The following is a 10733-nucleotide window of genomic DNA, read 5'->3' as shown; positions in this document are numbered from 1 at the left end:
CATTGTTATTCTATCTCAGCTATCTATAATGAGATGCTAGTTATCTGCAAGCAGCTCAAAACTGCCTACAGAGTGAGGAAGTCCTCAGTCAGCAGTAACTCTAGCAGACAATAGGATTTGCTCTTCCTTTTACATATCTTAGCCACGTTATCAAATAGTAAAATAGATGTGCATTGTCTAGTCCATAGACATATGAGAAAATAAAATTTGAAATATCAAAAGATAATTCAGAATAAAGAAAATAGGTCATATTTGAGATAGAGTACTTTCAGAAGTTATACTCATTTGTTACATAGGGCATAAAAATTGGTTAAAGAGAAGGAGGTAAATAACATTAATATAAGTGGTAGATTATTAGAGTAATTGTTCTCAATGTGTCACACCTCCCTGTCTTCACATGCTTGTGTAGCTCACTCCCATGTTTACTCCAAACTTGGCCTTATGACTTGCTTTAGTCAATAAGACATTAACAGGTGTATTGTGACCAGCTCTCTTGTAGCATTGGCACCATGTGAAGAAGCTCAGGCTAAAATGCTGAAGACACATATCCCAACTGACAGCCACCACCAACCTCCAGACAAGAAGGTAGGGTCATTTTGTACCATCATGCCTCAGTTGAGCTGCCAGTTGAGGAAAGTCATATGAATGAACCAAGGCAAGACAAGCAGAAGAACCACCAGCTGAACCCAGCCCAAATTGCTGGTCATGTGCTAATTAATGCAACTAAAGCCATTAAGTTTTGGGACTATAGGTTAATAAGTAAACATGTATTTCAAATAAGTTTTCTTTCTTCCTTTTTTTTAAAATTTCATGTGACAAAAAGTGGAAGGATAGGTAGAACAAGCCTGATGCAGGGGACTGATGATGTCATCTAGGGGCTTTCTATCTTTAATATCTTAGTTTTCTATGTATGACATAGGGACTGCTCTACCTTTATCTGTGCCCAGGGAAGGATGAAGGGAAAATATATACTGCTTCTGTTCTATTCATTGTAAACACAGAACACCTGTCAGACATCCTTACCAGACCTCTGCTGTGTTTTATTAGAAAGGAGTGTGTCGGCCGGGCGTGGTGCCTCACTCCTGTAATCCCAGCACTTTGGGAGGCCGAGGTGGGCAGATCACGAGGTCGGGACACCAAGACCATCCGGACTAACATGGTGAAACCCCGTCTCTACTAAAAATACAAAAAACAAACAAACAAACAAACAAAAAACAAAAAAACGCTGGGCGTGGTGGCGGGCTGTAGTCTCAGCTACTCAGGAGGCTGAGGCAGGAGAATGGCATGAACCCGGGAGGTGGAGCTTGCAGTGAGCCGAAATCGTGCCACTGCACTCCAGCGTGGGCGACAGAGTGAGACTCCGTCTCAAAAAGAAAGGAGTGTGTGTCATCTGGCCACTTCTAGCTGCTAGGGTGGCTGGGTGGGGAAGTGAATATTGAGCTTTTTTAGCTGCTTTAGTAAGTGTATAGCTGCTACGTTATCCAGTCAACAGTGTCAGATAAGTTTCCTTTCTTCTTATATTGCTTTCATTTTCTCATTATTACTTGAAACCCTAAATAAAAGAAATGGGATACATCTGAAGTTATATCTATTCATTATTTAGGCAACGTTCCTTTAAGCCTTAGTTTTCTGGTTTTTTCATAGTTATAACCTTGAGTCTTAAAGTGAGTGAGTTAATATTTATACTATATATAGTAGAATATCTAGCACCAGGAAAGCTGAAACCATATCTGTTTTATTTACTTCTACATGTCCAGCACTGTGTAGAGTGGTATAGGAGGAACTATAAAATGAATGAATGATGACAGAATGACTGCATAACTGTCTGACTTAATAGACAAGTGCAAGCTGCCTTTCTTTCAATTATATTTTATCATTTTTAGATATAGACCAGGCCAGGTGCAGTATAGATAAAAATTATATTTCTGAGTCTTCAGAGGTTAGCAAAATGCCTAGCACATAATATATAGTCAACAAGTATTTGTTGATGATGATGTTGATGATAAATAAGGCTGGCAGCTTATGGTAATTGTACTGAATGATTTTATTTTTCTTCCAAAAAAAGTTAAATTTTAAAATAGAATGAATTGTATCCTCTGGTTGTTTGATTTATGTATATTTTAGAAGCAGAATCTTGAAAAAACCTTGCTCAACTTTGAAATAGCAAGACAAATGTTCACCATGTGCTGCATGAAGCTTAAGGCGTTTAATATAACTGGACCCCTGTAGCACACTGATTTTCTTTCTTAAACAACATAAATTTGCTGAGCTAGACCTTAGAGAACTATGATTTGTTGACATGAATTCAACATGATCCCAACCTGCATAGTAAGAATGTTTTGATTTCTTTGCCAACTTTGATTCCTTTGCCAAGTTTTGTGGAACATGTTTTTGGTCTTGGCAATCTCCTGCATGTTAGCTATCCCATTCCTTCTAATTTCCAGAGAGGGACGTTAATTATTTTCCTTTGCACTCCTGGGAGTTAAACATATGAAATTACTAGACAATGCCAGTAAATTATTTTCCCTGAGAAATATTAAGTTGGGATGATACTGAGAATTTCTGAAAGTTGGAGACTTGGTATCCGTGGTTCACCCTCAGCTGGTGTTTGTCAGTTTATTATTTCACTCAATCACAATAAACATAAGTAAGTTGAACTGTTAAATTTGTCCATAAAGACATAAAAAATGTTTTTCCATATTTATTCACAAGAAGTACCTTCTTGATGATAACTCTAGGTGAATGTGGAAATCTACATTGTTGGATTTAAGGAGAAAAAAATGGAAACATTGAGAACATGAACTAGAGAAAATATTAAGATAAAACAAAGGGTACTGATGCCATAGGGGCTAGCTGTTCATCTGGCAAATGAAGAAATTATGTGAGTTGTATAAATAAGGAGCTCTCCATTTTGCAACAAAACTGTGTTGCAAAATTTGACCTGTTTGTTGATTTTTGAAAAAGTGTATTCATTTATGTATTCAGTGAGTTTTTTTAATAATTCAGTGTATAGAAATGTTATTTTACTTATTTCTTTTAACTTTTGAGTTTGGAGGTAAATGTGAAGATTTGTTAAATAGGTAAACACATGTCACAGGGGTTTGTTGTACATATTATTTCATCACCCAAGTATTAAGCTTAGTAACCAATAGTTTTTTTTTTTTTTCTGCTCTTCTCCCTCTTTCCACTCTCCCCGCTCAAGTAGACCCTTGTGTCTGTTGTTTTGTGCTTTGTGTTCATAAGTTCTTACCATTTAGCTCCCACTTATAAGTGAGAACATGTGGTATTTGGTTTTCTGTTCTTGTGTTACTTTGCTAAGGATAACAGCCTCCAGGACTATCCTTGTTACCACAAAAGACATTATCTCATTCTTATTTATGGCTGCATAGTGTTCCATCGTGTATATGTACCACATTTTCTTTAGTGGATCTGTCATTGGTTGCATTTAGGTTGATTCCATGTCTTTGCTATTGTGAATAGGGCTGTAATGAACATTCCTGGGAATGTGTCTTTATTGTAGAATGATTTCTATTCCTCTGGGTATATACCCAGTAATGGAATTGCTGGTTGAATGCTAGTTCTGCTTTTAGCCCTTTGAGGAATCACTATACTGCTTTCCACAATGATTGAACTAATTTATACTCCAACCAACAGTGTTTAAGTGTTCCCTTTTCTCCACAATTTCACCAGCATCTGTTATTTTCTTGACTTTTTAATAGTTTCCATTCTAACTGGTGTGAAATGGTATCACATTGTGGCTTTCATTTACATTTCTCTAATGATCAGTCATATTGAGCTTTATTTCATATGTTTGTTGGCTACATGTATGTCTTGTTTTGAGAAGTGTCTGTTCATGTCCTTTGCCTACTTTTTAATGGAGTTGTTTGTTTTTCTCTTGTGAATTTATTTTTTATAGATGCTGGATATTAGACCTTTGTCAGATGCATAGATTAGAAATATTTTCTCCCATTCTGCATGTTGTCTCTTTACTCTGTTGATAGTTCCTTTTGCAGTATAGAAGCTCTTAAGTTGAATCCGATCCTACTTGCCAATTTTCGCTTTTGTTGCAATTGCTTTTGGTATATTTGAAATGAAATCTTTGTTTGTTCTATGTCCAGGATAATATTGCCTAGGTTGTCTTCCAGGGTTTTTATAATTTGGAGTTTTACATTTAAATATTTAATCCATCTTTTATTTTATTTTATTTTTTGAGATAGAGTCTCGCTCTGCCACCCAGGCTGGAGTGCAGTAGCATTGTCTCAGCTCACTATACCTTCCACCTCCTAGGCTAAAACAATTCTCATACCTCAGCCTCCTGAGTAACTGGCATTACAGGCACCTGCTATCACGCCCACCTAATTTTTGTATTTTTCGTGGAGCCGGAGTTTCACCATGTTGGCCAGACTGGTCTTGAACTCCTGACCACAAGTGATCTGCCCTCCTTGGCCTCCCAAAGTGCTGGGATTACAGGCGTGAGCCACCGCACCCAGCCTTTAATTTGTCTTGAGTTGCTTTTTGTATATGGTTTAAGGAATGGCTCCAGCTTCAATCTTCTGCATATGGCTAGCCAGTTATCTCAGCACCATTTATTGAATTGGGAGTCTTTTTCCTGTTGCTTGTTTTTGTCAGCTTTGTTGAAGACAGGATGATCCTACATGTGCAGCCTTTTCTGGGCTCTCTATTCTGTTCCATTGGTCTATGTGCCTGTTTGTGTACCAGTTCCACGCTCTTTTGGTTACTGTAGCCTTGTAATATAGTTTGACAGTGGATAGCTTGATGCCTCTGGCTTTGTTCCTTTTGATTAGGATTGCCTTGGCTATTCAGGCTTTTTTTGGTTTCATATGAATTTTAAAATAATGTTTTATAGTTCTGTGAAGAATGTCACTGGTAGTTTGATAGGAATAGCATTGAATCTGTAAATTGCTTTGGGCAGTATATCTATTTTAATGATATTGATTCTTATTATCCATGAGCATGGGATGTTTTTCCATTTGTTTGTGACTTCTCTGATTTCTTTGAGAAATCTTTTGTAGTTCTCATGGTAGAGATTTTTTTACTTCCTTGGTTAGCTATATTCCTAGGGGGGTGTCTGTGTGTGTGTGTGGCAATTGTGAATGATATTGCCTTTCTGATTTGGCTCTCAGTTTAGCTGTTGTTGGTGTATAGGAATGCTAGTGATTTTTGTGCATTGAGTTTGTATCCTGTAACTTTGCTGAAGTTTTTTTTCAGCTGGAGGAGCTTTTGGGCTGAGACTATGGGGTTTTCTAGCAAGAAAATAATGTCATTTGTAAACAGATAGTTTGACTTCTTCTCTTTCTATTTGGATGCCCTTTATTTCTTTCTCTTGCCTGACTGCTATGGCTAGGACTTTCAATACTATGTTGAATAAAAGTGACGAGAGAGGGCATCCTTGTCTTGTGCTGGTTTTCAAGGAGAATGATGCTAGTTTTTGCCTATTCAGTGTACCGTTGGCTGTAAACTTTATTGAACTCTTCACCCAAAGACAACACAATATACATTCTCCTCATCACCACATGGCGTGTACTGTAAAGTCAACCACATAATTGAACATAAAGCAATCCTCAACAAATGAAGAAGAACCAGAATCTTATCAAACACACTCTAGGACCACAGCAATAGAAGTCAAGACTATAAAAATTGCTCAAAACCAAACAATTAGATGGAAATTAGACAATATGCTCCTGAGTAACTTTTGGGTAAATAATGAAATTAAGGCAGAAATCAAGAAGTTCTTTGAAAATAATGAGAACAAAAATACACTATAAAATACAATATACTAGCATGCACAACTGGTTCCCCTAAACATGGAGTCCTATAGTCCAGGTCTTACTTGAATCAGGATGAGGGTATGGTGCGTCCGAGTGGCGCTGTTGGCCGTATGCCTATTTGCTGCATACCTGCAGATCCCACCCCCTCAGGTCTCCCCAGCCCTTCACTCTTGGAAATATTCAGGCAAATTTTTCACTTATGAGGGACTGCATATCTTCTACCAAGACTCTGTGGGTGTGGTTGGAAGTCTGGAGATAGTTGTGATTTTATACAGCTTTCTAACATCCAGCTATGATTGGTACAAGATTTAGGAAGGTCTGACTTTGAGGTTTCATCAAGTGCTTGCACTTGATTTCTTAGACTTTGGCTTCACTGACAAACCACAACCACATCTCTATTCCATATTTGAGCGGGCTAGCATTATGGAAGCACTTTTATGTTATCTGGGGCTCCAGAAACACAGGACCAATCTTTTGTCTCATGACTATGGAGATACTGTTACTCAGGAGCTCCTCTAAAAGTACAACAGAATCAATCTGGTAGGCTTACCATACAGTATCCATCTCCATAGAGTATCCATCTGTGAAATGGAGTTACCTTTCCTGAGACTCACTGTCCCCTCCTTCTCCAAAAGCTACTTAAAGCTGGAGATGTGCTCTCACCCATCCTCACATGGCTGACGAACTTCTTTGTATTCTCTCGATGTCTCACCCCAGTATTTGGGCCATGTACTTGGCCCTGTGAGAGTGAGCTGTGGGATGGGGTATGTGGGCAGTCCCATCCCACAGCTGCAATAATGACGGGAACTTAGTCATTGACCGTCTCTTACGGTACATCATAAATCAGAGAAATAATTTAGAAGGTGCTGAGTGGGAGCTCTTGCCTCTGAAACTACCCCCATTGATTTTTTTTATCTATGAGCCATTGGATCCTGTAAATCCCATCCAGAGTTTTTGGAGCTGTACAGGAAAAAGCTGTCGTGGTCCATGATGTGGATTCTGGATGACCACATTAGCCATGATCCTTAGCTAGAAGATCCCATGGGCTTCCTGAATGCATACATGGGCTTCATCAATTCCTTTGAGCTGGAAAGAGTAGCTTCCCTGTATTATCTCCCCTACTCTCTTATCCGTGGTTTATTCCATTTAAGAAGAAATGCCCAAAAGAGGCCCTGGCTATCAAACACTATTCTCTCACAAAGTCCACTGTACTCAAATTGGTCGACAGTATATAGGACGAAGCCAGCAGGAGCTCTGGCTAAGGTTCACATAATAGTCTTCACGGAATAGTCCCATTACTTTGACATCTCATCAAATGTACAGACTTGCCTTTGTTTTTGTGTTATTAGGAAATTCTGATGAGCACTACTATTCACTGAAAGACGTTCTTTTGCATGAAAGACTTTTTAACACTTTGGACGTTTCTGAAGTATTTAGTAGTGCTAATTTCTGGCCCAGCCCCAGTAGGAACTTTACAGTAAGAATGATGAGCAGGGGGACTCCTTCCCTCTCCTTGAATGGCTTTATGGGCACATGCTTTTTAAAAGTTCTTTAAGCAACACAGAGCTGGGTCTTATTTGTCATACCTTTGGCTTTAGTTTCATCAGCTGTTTTTAATTATAAACATTTTGTTAAAATAGATATTGGTTTGAATAATGTAGTACTCTAAGTATGATTTAAGACTATGATTTACCAAATGTCCCTGTCTGACAGCTTTAAAGAGAGTAGTGGTTGTCCCAGCACGGAGTTTGAGATCTGAGAACGGACAGACTGCCTCCTCAAGTGGGTCCCTGACCCCGAATGACCTAACTGGTAGACAACTCCCAGTAGGGGCCAAATGACATACAGCCAGGTGCCCCTCTGAAATGAAGCTTCCAGAAGAAAAATCAGACAGCAACATTTGCTGTTCTGCAATACTTGCTCTTCTGCAACCTCTGCTTGTGACACCCAGGCAAACAGTATCTGGAGTAGACCTCTATCAAACTCCAACAGACCTGCAGCTGAGGGTCCTAACTATTAGAAGGAAAACTAACAAATAGAAAGAACATCCACACCGAAACCCCATCTGTACGTCACCAACATCAAAGACCAAAGGTAGATAAAACCACAAAGATGGGGAGAAACCAGAGCAGAAAAGCTGAAAATCAGAGCGCCTCTTCTCCAAAGGATCACAGTTCCTCACCAGCAATGGAACAAAGCTGGATGGAGAATGACTTTGACAAGTTGAGAGAAGAAGGCTTCAGAAGATCGGTAGTAAAAAACTTCTCTGAGCTAAAGGAGGATGTTCCAACCCATGGCAAAGAAGTTAAAAACCTTGAAAAAAGATTAGACGAATGGCTGACTAGAATAAACAGTGTAGAGAAGTCCTTAAATAACCTGATGGAGCTGAAAACCAGGCCACGAGAACTATGTGATATATGCGCAAGCTTCAGTAGCTGATTTGATTGTGGAAAAAGGATATCAGTGATTGAAGATCAAATGAATGAAATGAAGTGAGAAGTTTAGAGAAAAAAGAGTAAAAAGAAATGAACAAAGCCTCCAAGAAATATGGAAGTATGTGAAAAGACAAAATATATGTCTGATGGGAGTACCTGAAAGTGACGGGGAGAATGGAACCAAGTTGGAAAACACTCTTCAGGATATCATCCCAGTAGAATTTCCCCAACCTAGCGAGGCAGGCCAACATTCAAATTCAGGAAATACAGAGAACTCCACAAAGATACTCCTCAAGAAGAGCAACTCCAAGACACATAATTGTCAGATTCACCAAAGCTGAAATGAAGGAAAAAAATGTTAAGGGCAGCCAGAGAGAAAGGTCAGGTTACCCACAAAGAGAAGCCCATCAGACTAACAGTGGATCTCTCAGCAGAAACTCTACAAGCCAGAAGAGAGTGGGGGCCAATATTCAACATTCTTAAAGGAAAGAATTTTTAACCCAGAATTTCATATCCAGCCGAACTAAGCTTCATAAGTGAAGGAGAAATAAAATCCTTTACAGACAAGCAAATGCTGAGAGATTTTCTCACCACCAGGCCTGCCTTACAAGAGCTCCTGAAGGAAGCAATAAATATGGAAAGGAAAAACTGGTACCAGCCACTGCAAAAACATGCCAAATTGTAAAGACCATCAATGCTAGGAAGAAACTGCATAAACTAATGAGCAAAATAATCAACTAAGATCATAATGACAGGATCAAATTCACACATAACAATATTAACCTTAAATGTAAATGGGCTAAATGCTCCAATTAAAAGACACAGACTGGCAAATTGGATAAAGAGTCAAGACCTATCAGTGTGCTGTATTCAGGAGACCCATCTCGTGTGCAGAGACACACATAGACTCAAAATAAAGGGATGGAGGAAGATCTACCAAGCAAATAGAAAACAAAAAAAGCAGGAGTTGCAATCCTAGTCTGTGATAAAACAGAGTTTAAACCAACAAAGATCAAAAGAGATGAAGAAAGCCATTACATAATGGTAAAGGGATCAATTCAACAAGAAAAGATAAATATCCTAAATATATATGCACCCAATACAGGAGCACCCAGATTCATAAAGCAAGTCCTTGGAGACCTACAAAGAGACTTAGACTCCCATACAATAATAATGGGAGACTTTAACACCCCACTGTCAACATTAGACAGATCACCAAGACAGAAAGTTAATAAAGATATCCAGGAATTGAACTCACCTCCACACCAAACAGACCTAACAGACATCTACAGAACTCTCTACCCCAAATCAACTGAATATACATTCTTCTCAGCATCACATCACACTTATTCCAAAATGGACCACATAGTTGGAAGTAAAGCACTCCTCAGCAAATGTAAAAGAACAGAAATTATAACAAACACACAGTGCAATCAAACTAGAACTCAGGATTAAGAAACTCACTCAAAACCGTTCAACTACATGGAAACTGAACAAACTGCTCCTGAATGACTACTGGATACATAATGAAATGAAGGTAGAAATAAAGATGTCCTTTGAAACCAATGAGAACAAAGACACAGCATACCAGAATCTCTGGGACACATTTAAAGCAGTGTGTAGAGAGAAATTTATAGTGCTAAATGCCCACAAGAGAAAGCAGAAAAGATCTAAAATTGACACCCTAACATCACAAATAAAAGAATTAGAGAAGCAGCAGCAAACACATTCAAAAGCTAGCAGAAGGCAACAAATGACCAAGATCAGAGCAGAACTGAAGGAGACAGAGACCCAAAAAATCTTTAAAAAAATCAATGAATCCAGGTGCTGGTTTTTTGAAAACATCAACAAAATTGATAGACTGCTAGCAAGATTAATAAAGAAGAAAAGTGAGAAGAATCAAATAGATGCAATAAAAAATGATAAAAGGGATATCACCACAGATCCTACAGAAATACAAACTACCATCAGAGAATACTTTAAACACCTCTATGCAAATAAACTAGAAACTCTAGAAGGAATGGATAAATTCCTGGACACATACACCCTCCTAAGACTAAACCAGGAAGAAGTTGAGTCCCTGAATAGGCCAATAACAGACTCTGAAATTGAGGCAATAATTAATAGCCTACCAACCAAAAAAAGTCCAGGACCAGACAGATTCACAGCCGAATTCTACCAGAGGTACAAAGAGGAGCTGGTACCATTTCTTCTGAAACTACTCCAATCAATAGAAAAAGAAGGAATCCTCCCTAACTCATTTTATGAGGCCAGCATCATCCTGATACCAAAGCCTGGCAGAGACACAACAAAAAAAAGAGAATTTTAGACCAATATCCCTGATGAACATTGATGCAAAAATCCTCAATAAAATACTGGCAAATCTAATCCAGGAGCACATCAAAAAGCTTATCCACCATGATCAAGTGGGCTTCATCCCTGGGATGCAAGGCTGGTTCAACATACACAAATCAATAAACATAATCCAGCATATAAACAGAACCAAAGA

At 38.6% G+C, this 10733-nt stretch overlaps 1 pseudogene; it reads left to right on the top strand.

Annotated features, from left to right (window-relative positions):
* The first annotated feature begins 5861 nt into the window (after positions 1–5861).
* Positions 5862–7079, top strand: LOC100429489 (mesoderm-specific transcript protein pseudogene; annotated as a pseudogene).
* Positions 7080–10733: the final 3654 nt, after the last annotated feature.

The sequence above is a fragment of the Macaca mulatta genome, chromosome 2, assembly GCF_049350105.2.
Source record: "Macaca mulatta isolate MMU2019108-1 chromosome 2, T2T-MMU8v2.0, whole genome shotgun sequence".
NCBI classification, from domain to species: Eukaryota; Metazoa; Chordata; class Mammalia; order Primates; family Cercopithecidae; genus Macaca; species Macaca mulatta.
The sequence above is the reverse complement of the archived record's forward strand: the minus strand, read 5'-3'. Positions and strand labels throughout refer to the sequence as shown.